General features: G+C 39.4%; 1 pseudogene; it reads right to left on the bottom strand.

Annotated features, from left to right (window-relative positions):
* Nucleotides 1-3,247: 3,247 nt before the first annotated feature.
* Nucleotides 3,248-3,449, bottom strand: LOC123370550 (annotated as a pseudogene).
* Between the last annotated feature and the right edge of the window lie 6,493 nt (nt 3,450-9,942).

Raw genomic sequence — 9,942 nt, 5'->3', positions numbered from 1 at the left:
CCCTCCTCCTTATTTATAATAAAATAGATGTAATAACTAGTATCCATTAACAGTTAAATAGCATCTTTAATTCAAGATCTCAATGTGCCTTAAAAGGCAGGTATTAGTATCCATCTTTCATCTGGGGAAATTGAGACAGGGAGAGATTTAGTGACTTGTTCAAGGTCACAGAACAAGCCAGCAGCAGAGTTAGGAATAGAAGTCAGGTACCCTGCTTTCCAGTCTCATGCTCTGCCCATTAGTTGACATTCCCAGTCCATTATCTTTGTAATTGTATTATTTAACTTGGTAAAAAAAAATGTTTGGTACGGGGATGAAGTTGCTATACAAGATGCCATACAAATGAAAGCTGTGTTTGCATTGTGCTATTTATCTTTAAAAGGATGTATTTAAGAAGACGTGAAAAGCTTAGTAAAACCTTTCCTCCGGTTGCCAGTTCACATCCTGGAAATGATACTCTGATAAATGTCAGTGCTTGTATGTCTCCAGTCAAAAGATCAGACGGGGTCACTGAAAAGCTGAAGAATGTGATTTAAATGGCAAAAATCTTTCCCCATTTATATGAAAAATAGAACTAGGGAAGATTTTCTTCCTGTATCCTATGATTAAGCTTTTAAACCTTACTGGGGAGCAGCAGGCAGTTGTTAACATCTCTAAAGACTGGTCTGTTTATGTATAATGCAAAAATAGTATTTAGAGTGTTCGCCCAACCTGTGTAGGAAGGGGCTGTTCACTTTAATGAGGGCAAGGCCTAGCTACAAAGAAGTGATAATGGGAGATGCCATTGACAACAGGGATACATGAAGAAGCCACAAAGATTCCTCCTTTTGTCTCCAGACAGATCACAAGAACAAGGATTCTTTCACATATAGAAAGAGACAATTGCTAAGTACTTGAGGAAGTTCTCTGTGCTGAAGTCTGGCTAGGGGTGAACTCAGAATCTTTGTGTTCATGCAAAAAAAAAGAAGCCTCACATATATAGGCATCATCATAATTATAGAATTAAGCAAAAATTCACTCCACTACTCACTCCCAAAATCTGTCCTGCAAACTTTCTGCAGAAGCTAACTGACAAATTGTTGCCTTTTTAGTTCAAGCCTATAAAACATCTATATTTTTTCTCCTCTCCAGTTAGATAATCTTTATTTTTTATTCATCTCAGGTCTAGCTGTGTCACTTTGACCTCTTTGTGAGGCCTGGGTAAATCCTGAAGATTCTGGGCCACAATTCTTAAGAAGGAAACTTCAAGTTCTTTCCGCTTCACTTCCCCTTCACACGTCTGAGGCAGTTAACGTTGCTGCCCCATAGTCTGTGTGGCAGGAGCTGTGTGCTAGCTGTGGCACCTATTGTCTGCATTTTTCCTCTCGTTAGTCTCCTTGACCTTTTATTGTCTTACTCCTGCAGTGTCAGGTCAGACTTAGTGTAGGTCTCCCTTCACCAAGGACCCTTTCCTTTCGTGGATCACTAAACAGGACAATTGCTCTATCCATCTTTTCAGGGCCTATTGTGGAGCCCCCCCTGAGCTGAGAAAGGTTTGATTCACTGGGAAACCATTTTGGTCAAAGAGAAGCCTGACTATGTGTCCTTTTAGGAACTCTGTCTTAATCACTGACTTTTTTATCTGGGATATGAAGAGGATTCAGGAGATCAAAAGGTTTGGGAGTACATGGGTTTGACCACATTTTTCCTGGAAATAATGGGAAACCTCCACTGAAAAATGAGCTCTGTTACAATGGGCAAACAAGAAGGAAAGCCACATAGTGTTCCCAGAGCATTCTGAATCATCAGACCTTCAATAGGTTCCATAGAGAGGGGGGAAAAATAAACAGAAAATGTAAATGGAATGTAATAATTAATGGACCTAAAGAAACAGACTCATTTGTTTTGCGCATAATTGAAAACTTAAAAAAAAAAAGTCAAAGGAAATCAATACAGCAGATGAAGAAGTCCAAAGACTGGAAGTTCAGTTTAGCTGACCATGCACTGGACACATATGTGGTCACTTGGAATTTGTTGCTATAAGAATTGCCCATCACTTTCAAAAGTGAAAAGATTTTTGTTTATAATTTCAGTTTCAGCTTTAGTCCAAAGGATTCCTCAGGGATATGAAAAGGTATTTAAAACGGGCTAAATCATTGTATTATAACTATTAAATTCTTTGACAGCCTTGGCAGTGTCGCTGAATGCACGATGAACCCCAACAGAGTTCTCTGCAATGTACTACATGCTTCTGGCTATAAAAGTTCTGGAGAAACCTGGTAAATCTCAAACTTTTACAATCACTAGATACCCTGAAAAATCACAATCACAAAACTATTATTGGTTCTTTTTTCACACATTCTGAGCACCCACATTTCCCACGTAGGCGACTTCTTTAAATATGAATGTAGGTCCCTCACTTTAGGCCCCCATGTCCAGAAAGGCTTTGGTATTAGGTGCTTAACAAACAAGTAAGGATACCAAAGTCCCTATTCCCAGCAGCTTACAGTCGCTATAGAGCCATTTTTATCTTCTGATGACTCCAAGCATTTTCTTGTTAATGAACTCCGGATCTCTCTCTATTACATGGTTAGTCTTCCCCACCCCTTGCTTACCCAGGGCTTTTTTTTTTCTGAAGAATTCCCTTTTTTTTCATATGTTTTTATTAATGAAGGCCCTGCTTTTAAAAAGCATCCCGATTTAGACAAACACTTAAGCATGTGTTTTACTTTTAGCATGTGTTTAAATCCCTTTGAGGTCAATGTGACTTAAGCAAATGCTCAGAGGTAAGCACGTTTAAGTGCTTTCCTGTGTTAGGGACTGATGCCAAGCCCAGTAAAAGTGATGACACCTCTTGCTTTGACTTCAATGGGCTTTGAATGAGGACTAGAATCAAGAGCTATCTTCAAGCAATGGCAAAGTCATGTTCCCAGTCTTGAAGGGCACAAAGTGCCACCATCTTGATCCCTGAAAAATTCTGACAGAAATCTGTGCTTGTGGAATTTTAGCAGGTAGTTGGGAGAGATTATGGACAGAATGAGAAAATTCCCAGAATTAATATCTTTGAACCTTGATATTTCCTCATTGAACTACAGAGAGATCTTTTTGATATTTTTCACTAAGAATAACATACAGAATTTTTCATTCTTTATAGGGGTGACAGGACAATAATATCTATTGTGTCTTTTGTGACGCCCCAATTTCTCTATCAGTTCAAGTCGTAGAGCCCATTGACAGTGTTTTGTTACTGTTTTCAGATCAAGTGGTTCTGGATCCTACCAGTGCTGGAGGCACTGCAATACCAGGTCAATGCATGGGGTGGACAGAGCAAGTGCCTATTCCATCCCCCTGTTTCAAAAATCAATTTAATATACAGTCCTCAAATAAAGGACATATCAGATATTAAACTGATAAGAACAGATACTAGATAATGTTTTCACCTCTCTTAGCCAGAAGGTTGAGAAATTGATCTTAGCTCACATTTGCATCTGAAAGGAAGAGAAAAAGTGATCCAGGCATTTCCAATTGTCCCTGGAATGCAGAAACACCTGCTTGAATTCTTCACTCGTAGAGTCCTCAGTCCTGCCCCTTAATGGCATTAAATGTCCATTTACTATGAAGGGTTGCAAAATATATGGGGGAAATGTAGCCAAAGAAAAAATAGGCATATCCACAGGTCTATTGGGACTGATATCACTGCAGACTCAGGAACTCCTGGAGTGGGCGGGAGGGGTGTGGGTGCGGGGGAAGGGGTGCTATAGAAATATGTTCAGTTATGTCTTGGGAATCCCTTTGGAAGATAGGGAGCAAGATCTCATGTAATCCAGCTCTTCTGGCTGCTGAGAGTTCTGCATCTTTGCTGCTTGCTTGATAAAGAGAATTATGCTGAGCTGGTCTAAGGGCCTGGTCCTGAAAGGTTCTGAGGACCCACAATTGCCACTGGTTTCAGCTGATGTTCCGTCTATATTTTGTAACATATACTCCATCTGCCACAGTGACAAAAAATGTCTGCTTCTTTAATTACTGGCCAAAGAACTCATCTACCTCCCTTCATTTCAAAAGACATTTCTCCTTATTTAACAGCTATCTGGAGGACTTTTTAAAAATATGGAATGGATCTCGAAGCTCCTTGAGGATTTTCAGTGTCAGAGATCACAGAAATATAGTAATCTGCACTGTGAGGAACTGTATGAGAAAATTAAAGGCAATAAAAAGCTTACAGTAGGCACTGCATGATATTGGCTTAGAAGTATGAATTTGAAATACTATATTAGTCCTATATTAATGTAGTGTATATTTGAGAATTTCCTTGTTAGTCCTGCATTCCTTTGAACACCCCAAATTCCCATTGAAATTAATAGGAGTTTGGAGTGTGAAAAGAATACAGATCGGGCTATTAAACAGGAAAATGTCAGACATACATATTTATCCTAACTCCCCCAGCCTTGTGTAAATGCATTATAATAGGATCTTTACATGAACAGTTGTAGCAATAGACCGGGGGCTTTTTAGGACAAAGATAACGTCTTTCCATATGTCTGAACGGTGCCTTGCAGACTGTGGGCACTTCAGGAATACAAATAGTATCAATTAATTAATTAATTTGCACGGTGCCCAGAAATTTGCTTGGTTCCCTACAGAGTAAATTAGAACAAGACATGGTCTCAGTCCTGAAAAGCTTGCGATGTAATTTTAGATGTGGCACCATATGAGAATGGCATCCAGTAGTCAGGGGCGGCTCTAGCAATTGCGCCACCCCAAGCAGGGCGGCACGCCACGGGGGGCGCTCTCGCGGTCGCCAGTCCCGTGGCTCCGGTGGACCTCCTGCAGACGTGCCTGCGGAGGGTCCACTGCTCCCGCGGCTACGGTGGAGCATCCACAGACACGCCTGCGGGAGGTCCACCCGAGCCGCGGGACCAGCGGACCCTCCACAGGCACGCCTGCGGGAGGTCCACCGGAGCCGCCTGCCGCCCACCCGGCAGCATGCCGCCCCAAGCGCGCGCTTGGCGCGCTGTGGTCTAGAGCCGGCCCTGCCAGTAGTGGAGGATGGTGTAAGGAAAGATAAGAGTTATGGTAATAAGATACTTCAATATAATAATAAATAATAAATAATAATGTGCACATCACAATGAAGCACACAGTATATATAGTAATATAGAATGCTACATAGAATAGGAGGCCCTGTAATGCCTGCTTTCATTAAAGTTGCAAAACAAACCTGCTCAAACCATGCTCAAAAAATCCCAAAATATGCACTGTTTCAGCTAATATTTTCCATCCTGGGGCCCTATTCTTCAATGAAATTTGCTAACATAGACCCCTGTGTCCAAGGGGAGCTAATGAGATTCTACATGGGATTCTAGCAGATCCCAGAACAGGAGTCTCTGGCCAAAGGTGAACTTTTTCAAAAAGCTGGAGGAAAATACCAGCCATTTTCTAGTTCTGTGAGAGTGAGGGGGAAAAAATTGAAAATTCACAGTCAAAAACATTATAATCATTTTTAGACAGGTTTTAGCAAACAACAACTGCAAAAGACTGTAGTTTGAAATTTGAAATTTTGCATCAATATAGTTCAGCTTCTAACTGAGGACTAGTGAGTTGAATCAGTTTAAGTGGGAGCTGTACTGAGCCCTAACTGTATTTGTTGGGTCTAAGAACTCTAACTCATTGCAGAGGTAGAAAAGGGCGGGTGGGAAGGGGTGAGGGAGGGCAATGCAGCATAAAGTTTTCCTGATAAAGTCAGAAATTTCCAATGACCAATACTGCTCCTACAATATTAATTCTGTCATGTTGCACACTCAATTTTAACTGAGCCTTGCTGCAAGTATGCATGTTTTCTAGTCTTCTGTCCTAGGTTCAGTGTAAACTTTAATATATTATTCTTTGTGATATAATTTATACAATAAAATGTAAAATGTACAGGATGTGAAACAGAGCTGAGTTATTACTCCCATTTATTACTGTTATTTGCTAACTGTTCACAGTGTGCTCACCCTGTAACTTTCTAATTTCTAATTTCCTGACTATTCAGTATTTGACCTTGTAGACTTCAGTGGTCTTTGGATAAGGCCTTTAGTAAGCATCCAAGGTCTCTGAAAAAAGGTCCTTCCCTTTCTAATATATTGTCTCACTTGTTGACTAGCATGGCCTACTGCCAGTGTTATGAGAGTTTGCAATGCAAGCCCCCTGTTAATCTGTGATGGGCCAAACTCAAATGGTTTAGAGATTCAGTCTGGTTTTGATGAGATGGCACATTAAAATATACATACTTGTTATTATGGCACTTGGTGTAGCTACATTTGTCATGGGGAAACCTCCCCACCCTCTATGGTAGCAGCACGCTTTGTTGGAAAGGTTGGCAGCTCTACAAGGTCTTCTTTGAGTCAGGCTCCACTCCCTCAGCCCCAATGGCACATCCATCATATTTGGTTTTCCTTTCCAAAATATTTTTGACAAAGGTCACTTCCTGGTTTCACATGACTCTATGCTTTGTGAATTTATACTTGTACTGGCTGTGGGCCACATCCTCAGCTGGTGTAAATCTGCATAGTTCCATTGCCTTCAGTTGAGCCACACTGAGTTACACTAGCTGAGGATCTGACCCAGGAACTTCAAAAACAAGGGGGAATCGTTTTTGGTAGAGTGAAATAAGGTTAATGAGTTTCAAAAAACTGTATATTTTAACTGGTAAAACTAATGAAAAATCCCACCTCTATAGTGAGATGTGTCATTTTACAGAAATTAAGCTCTATGCTTTGCCATAATGAGATGGTACTGAATGAACCATAGCAGCCTTTAAGCTGCTGATACATTTACAGGCTTTAGAAAATGATGTAGAGCAAAAAGAACCAGGAGTGCTGACTTCATCTGATACAACGGGGATCAAATGATGTCACCTTCAATAATCCTATTGAAGTACTCTCCTCTACATTCCAGTTTCTTTATATAATTGACCACCCTGAGCACCTTTTGGAAAAGTCTGTTCAAAGTTTATTCAAGACAGCATTTTGGTTAGATTTATAGTATTTTTCACTTGTTGGCCAAAAATGACATAATGGGTTTCGATATGCAGCTTTTAATATGGTGACACTGCCTTTAATTTAGCATAAGTGATTATATATGTTTGACTGTCAGATCACTGTATGTAGCTTTTGTGGCTGGGGGCTTGTTTTATCATAGAATTCTGCAGGACCTCTTCCAAACCAGAACTCCCATGTGTATAATTATATTGTATTTTCATTATATAAACTTAAAGGCTGAAAACATATGAAATGATTATGGGAATGTTCCTTCTCTACAACATCACCACTTACTTACAAGTTTATAACATAAACCAAGTGCTGTCATTAATGCATAGATAGAATAGGTATCCTTGTGATCCACAACATTGTAAGTCTGGAAGCTCCTTCACAAGTGTTTCATCTGGGGTATTAGAGAGACAAGGTGGGTGAGGTAATATATTTTATTAGATCAACTTCTGTTGGTGAAAGAGACAAGCTTCTGAGCTACACAGAGTTCTTCTTCATCTAGGATACAGAATATTTGCAGGGATCTGAAAAATGGGCTCATTTAAATTGTTCTCTTTCATCATATACGATGATCAATGTCCAGGCATGAAATATATATCAACATTTTTCCTGGATGATACATGTTACATGAAAGTAAGATGTCAAATAGAGCCTGCATCTGTCCAACTAATAGGACCTTGGCAAACAAGTCAGAAATATTTTCAACAGAAGTTTTTTTTCACAGTGATATTTCCAGAAATTATATTACAGAGCTATTAGGGATTTGTTAGAGATCACATTCACCCTGTGGTACACAGTTTTAGCAAACCTACTTTGGTGCCTTATTCTGAAGTTCTCACATCGGCTCAGATCCTCAGCTGGTGCAAATCAGAATAACTCCATTGACTTCCGTGGATCTACCTTGATGTATACCCACTGAAGATCCAGTCCACTGGCTTCAAAGAGGTTGTCAGGAAGTAATTGAGATCATAACTTGGCCCAATACACATTAAGGTCTGGAGATCTGTAATACAATATCCTTTAAGAAAGAGGCTAAGTGATGTTTAATAGTAATTTAAATGTTAAACATATATATATTTAAATAATAACAGCATGGTAAAATTAACGGTGGATGTTACCTCTATGATGTAAGAAGGTGGCAACTGAATGAAAGCAATATGAATTCACCACTTAGCAGACTGACTATGCCTCCATGTATGTAAGCTGTTGCAAAGACCACATCAGCAATCGAGAGTGTTTGGTAATCGTGTGCAGAGATGCCATTCCCACCACACCACTCCTGCTGTTCTAATGCTTCATCACCATTTCATGGTGTTCTTACACTTTTTTTCAATTTAAACGAGCTGTATTTCACTTCAGAAACTCAGATCAGCCATCAGTCAACTCTTTAAAAACCATATTCATAGATTTTAAGGGACACTTATGTGTCTAGGTTCTTATGTGGAACTCAATACCATGGTATCTAAGCACTTCACAATAATTCAGTTAGTCCTCATGACACCATAGTCAAGTATTTTCTTCATTTTACAAATAGGAAACTGAAGTACAGCATAGATTAAATTATTTATCCATGTTACAGTAAACATGTGTGGTAGAGCCAGATATTGAACCCAAGACTTCTGAGTCCTAAACTAATGCCCTAGCCACTAGACGGTCCTTTTGACTATTTTCTTTGACTGTCCTTAGATTTGACTGTCCTTAGACAGGCCATAGATTTCACTCAGGAATTCATCTCTCTCTCTCTCTCTCTCTCTCTTTCTACGTGTATATATATATCCATAGACCAAGTCCACCGTCAAAATAATCCAGGACCATCAGGAAAATGGAGTAAAAAAAAAAAGTAGATACTATTATATGAATTATCTAAGATAATCATTAAATCTTTCAAGGAGACACTACACAAGAGGGTAGTAAACAAAATCATCAGGCTAAGGCTGGTAATTTAAACCCACTGATTTACAAGTTTAAACAATTCTGACTGCACTGGTTGCGAGAATAGGTCAAGGAATAATAGCAATAACTCACCTTATCATGATGTGTAGTGTTTGCGTGAATCTATTGTATTCTGTAAACCAATGACAAACAAAAGCTCATGAGGTGTGATTCTTCTCTCCCTCCTACTGCTGTAAATTGGGGTGAGTGTGTGGAAGTCAATGAGGTTACACTGGTGTAAATCTGATACAGATGAGAGGAGAATCAGATCTATGATCTGCAAAATGGGCTTAATTATGAACAGTTTATATAATTTAAATAAGTTAAAAATCACAATAAATGAGCTAGACTATCTAAGTTTCTTAGTCACGTAAACTTAGCACTTCTTAGTCATCAAGGAAATCATTGAAGACTGTTTTTCAGACTCAATGTGGCAAATTCCTGCACAGCATTCTGAAAGTCCCAAGCCTGAGTCACTTCAAACTCAAATGCTCTTCATCAGAGTGACTTTAGGAGCTGATGAATCATTGTTGAGCACTCTGTATGTTTTCATAATCTTCACTTTAAGGAAAGTCCATTCAACATCTAAGCTAACAACCACTGGATAAGGGATCAGATGGAATGCAGTTTCTACATTTGGAAACACAGTGTGATGAATCTGTTCCTTAAGTGTGTTTATGTTTGAGGGAGTTTGTATGTATGCTATCTCCTCAATGGCATGTTAAACTCCACCCTCTGAGGAGAGGAGAGCAGGAGATCAGAGAAAAAATAAATAAAGAGTCCAAAGAGTAGAGAATGGCTTGAGAGATGGATGTCTGCAGAGTGAATGGATTTACATATTTTAAATGTGCAAGTTAACTTTGCAAGTTACCAAGTTTTAGTACAGTTGATGAGGGGCATGGATCTGCTTGTGACAGCAAAATAATGCAATATGCATCACAGTATCATTACCATCAATCAAATCTGTCTGTCTGGTGGGCATTGAGATGGTGAACTCTTTTGA

This window comes from Mauremys mutica, chromosome 4 (assembly GCF_020497125.1).
Source record: "Mauremys mutica isolate MM-2020 ecotype Southern chromosome 4, ASM2049712v1, whole genome shotgun sequence".
Lineage (NCBI taxonomy): Eukaryota > Metazoa > Chordata > Testudines > Geoemydidae > Mauremys > Mauremys mutica.
The sequence above is the reverse complement of the archived record's forward strand: the minus strand, read 5'-3'. Positions and strand labels throughout refer to the sequence as shown.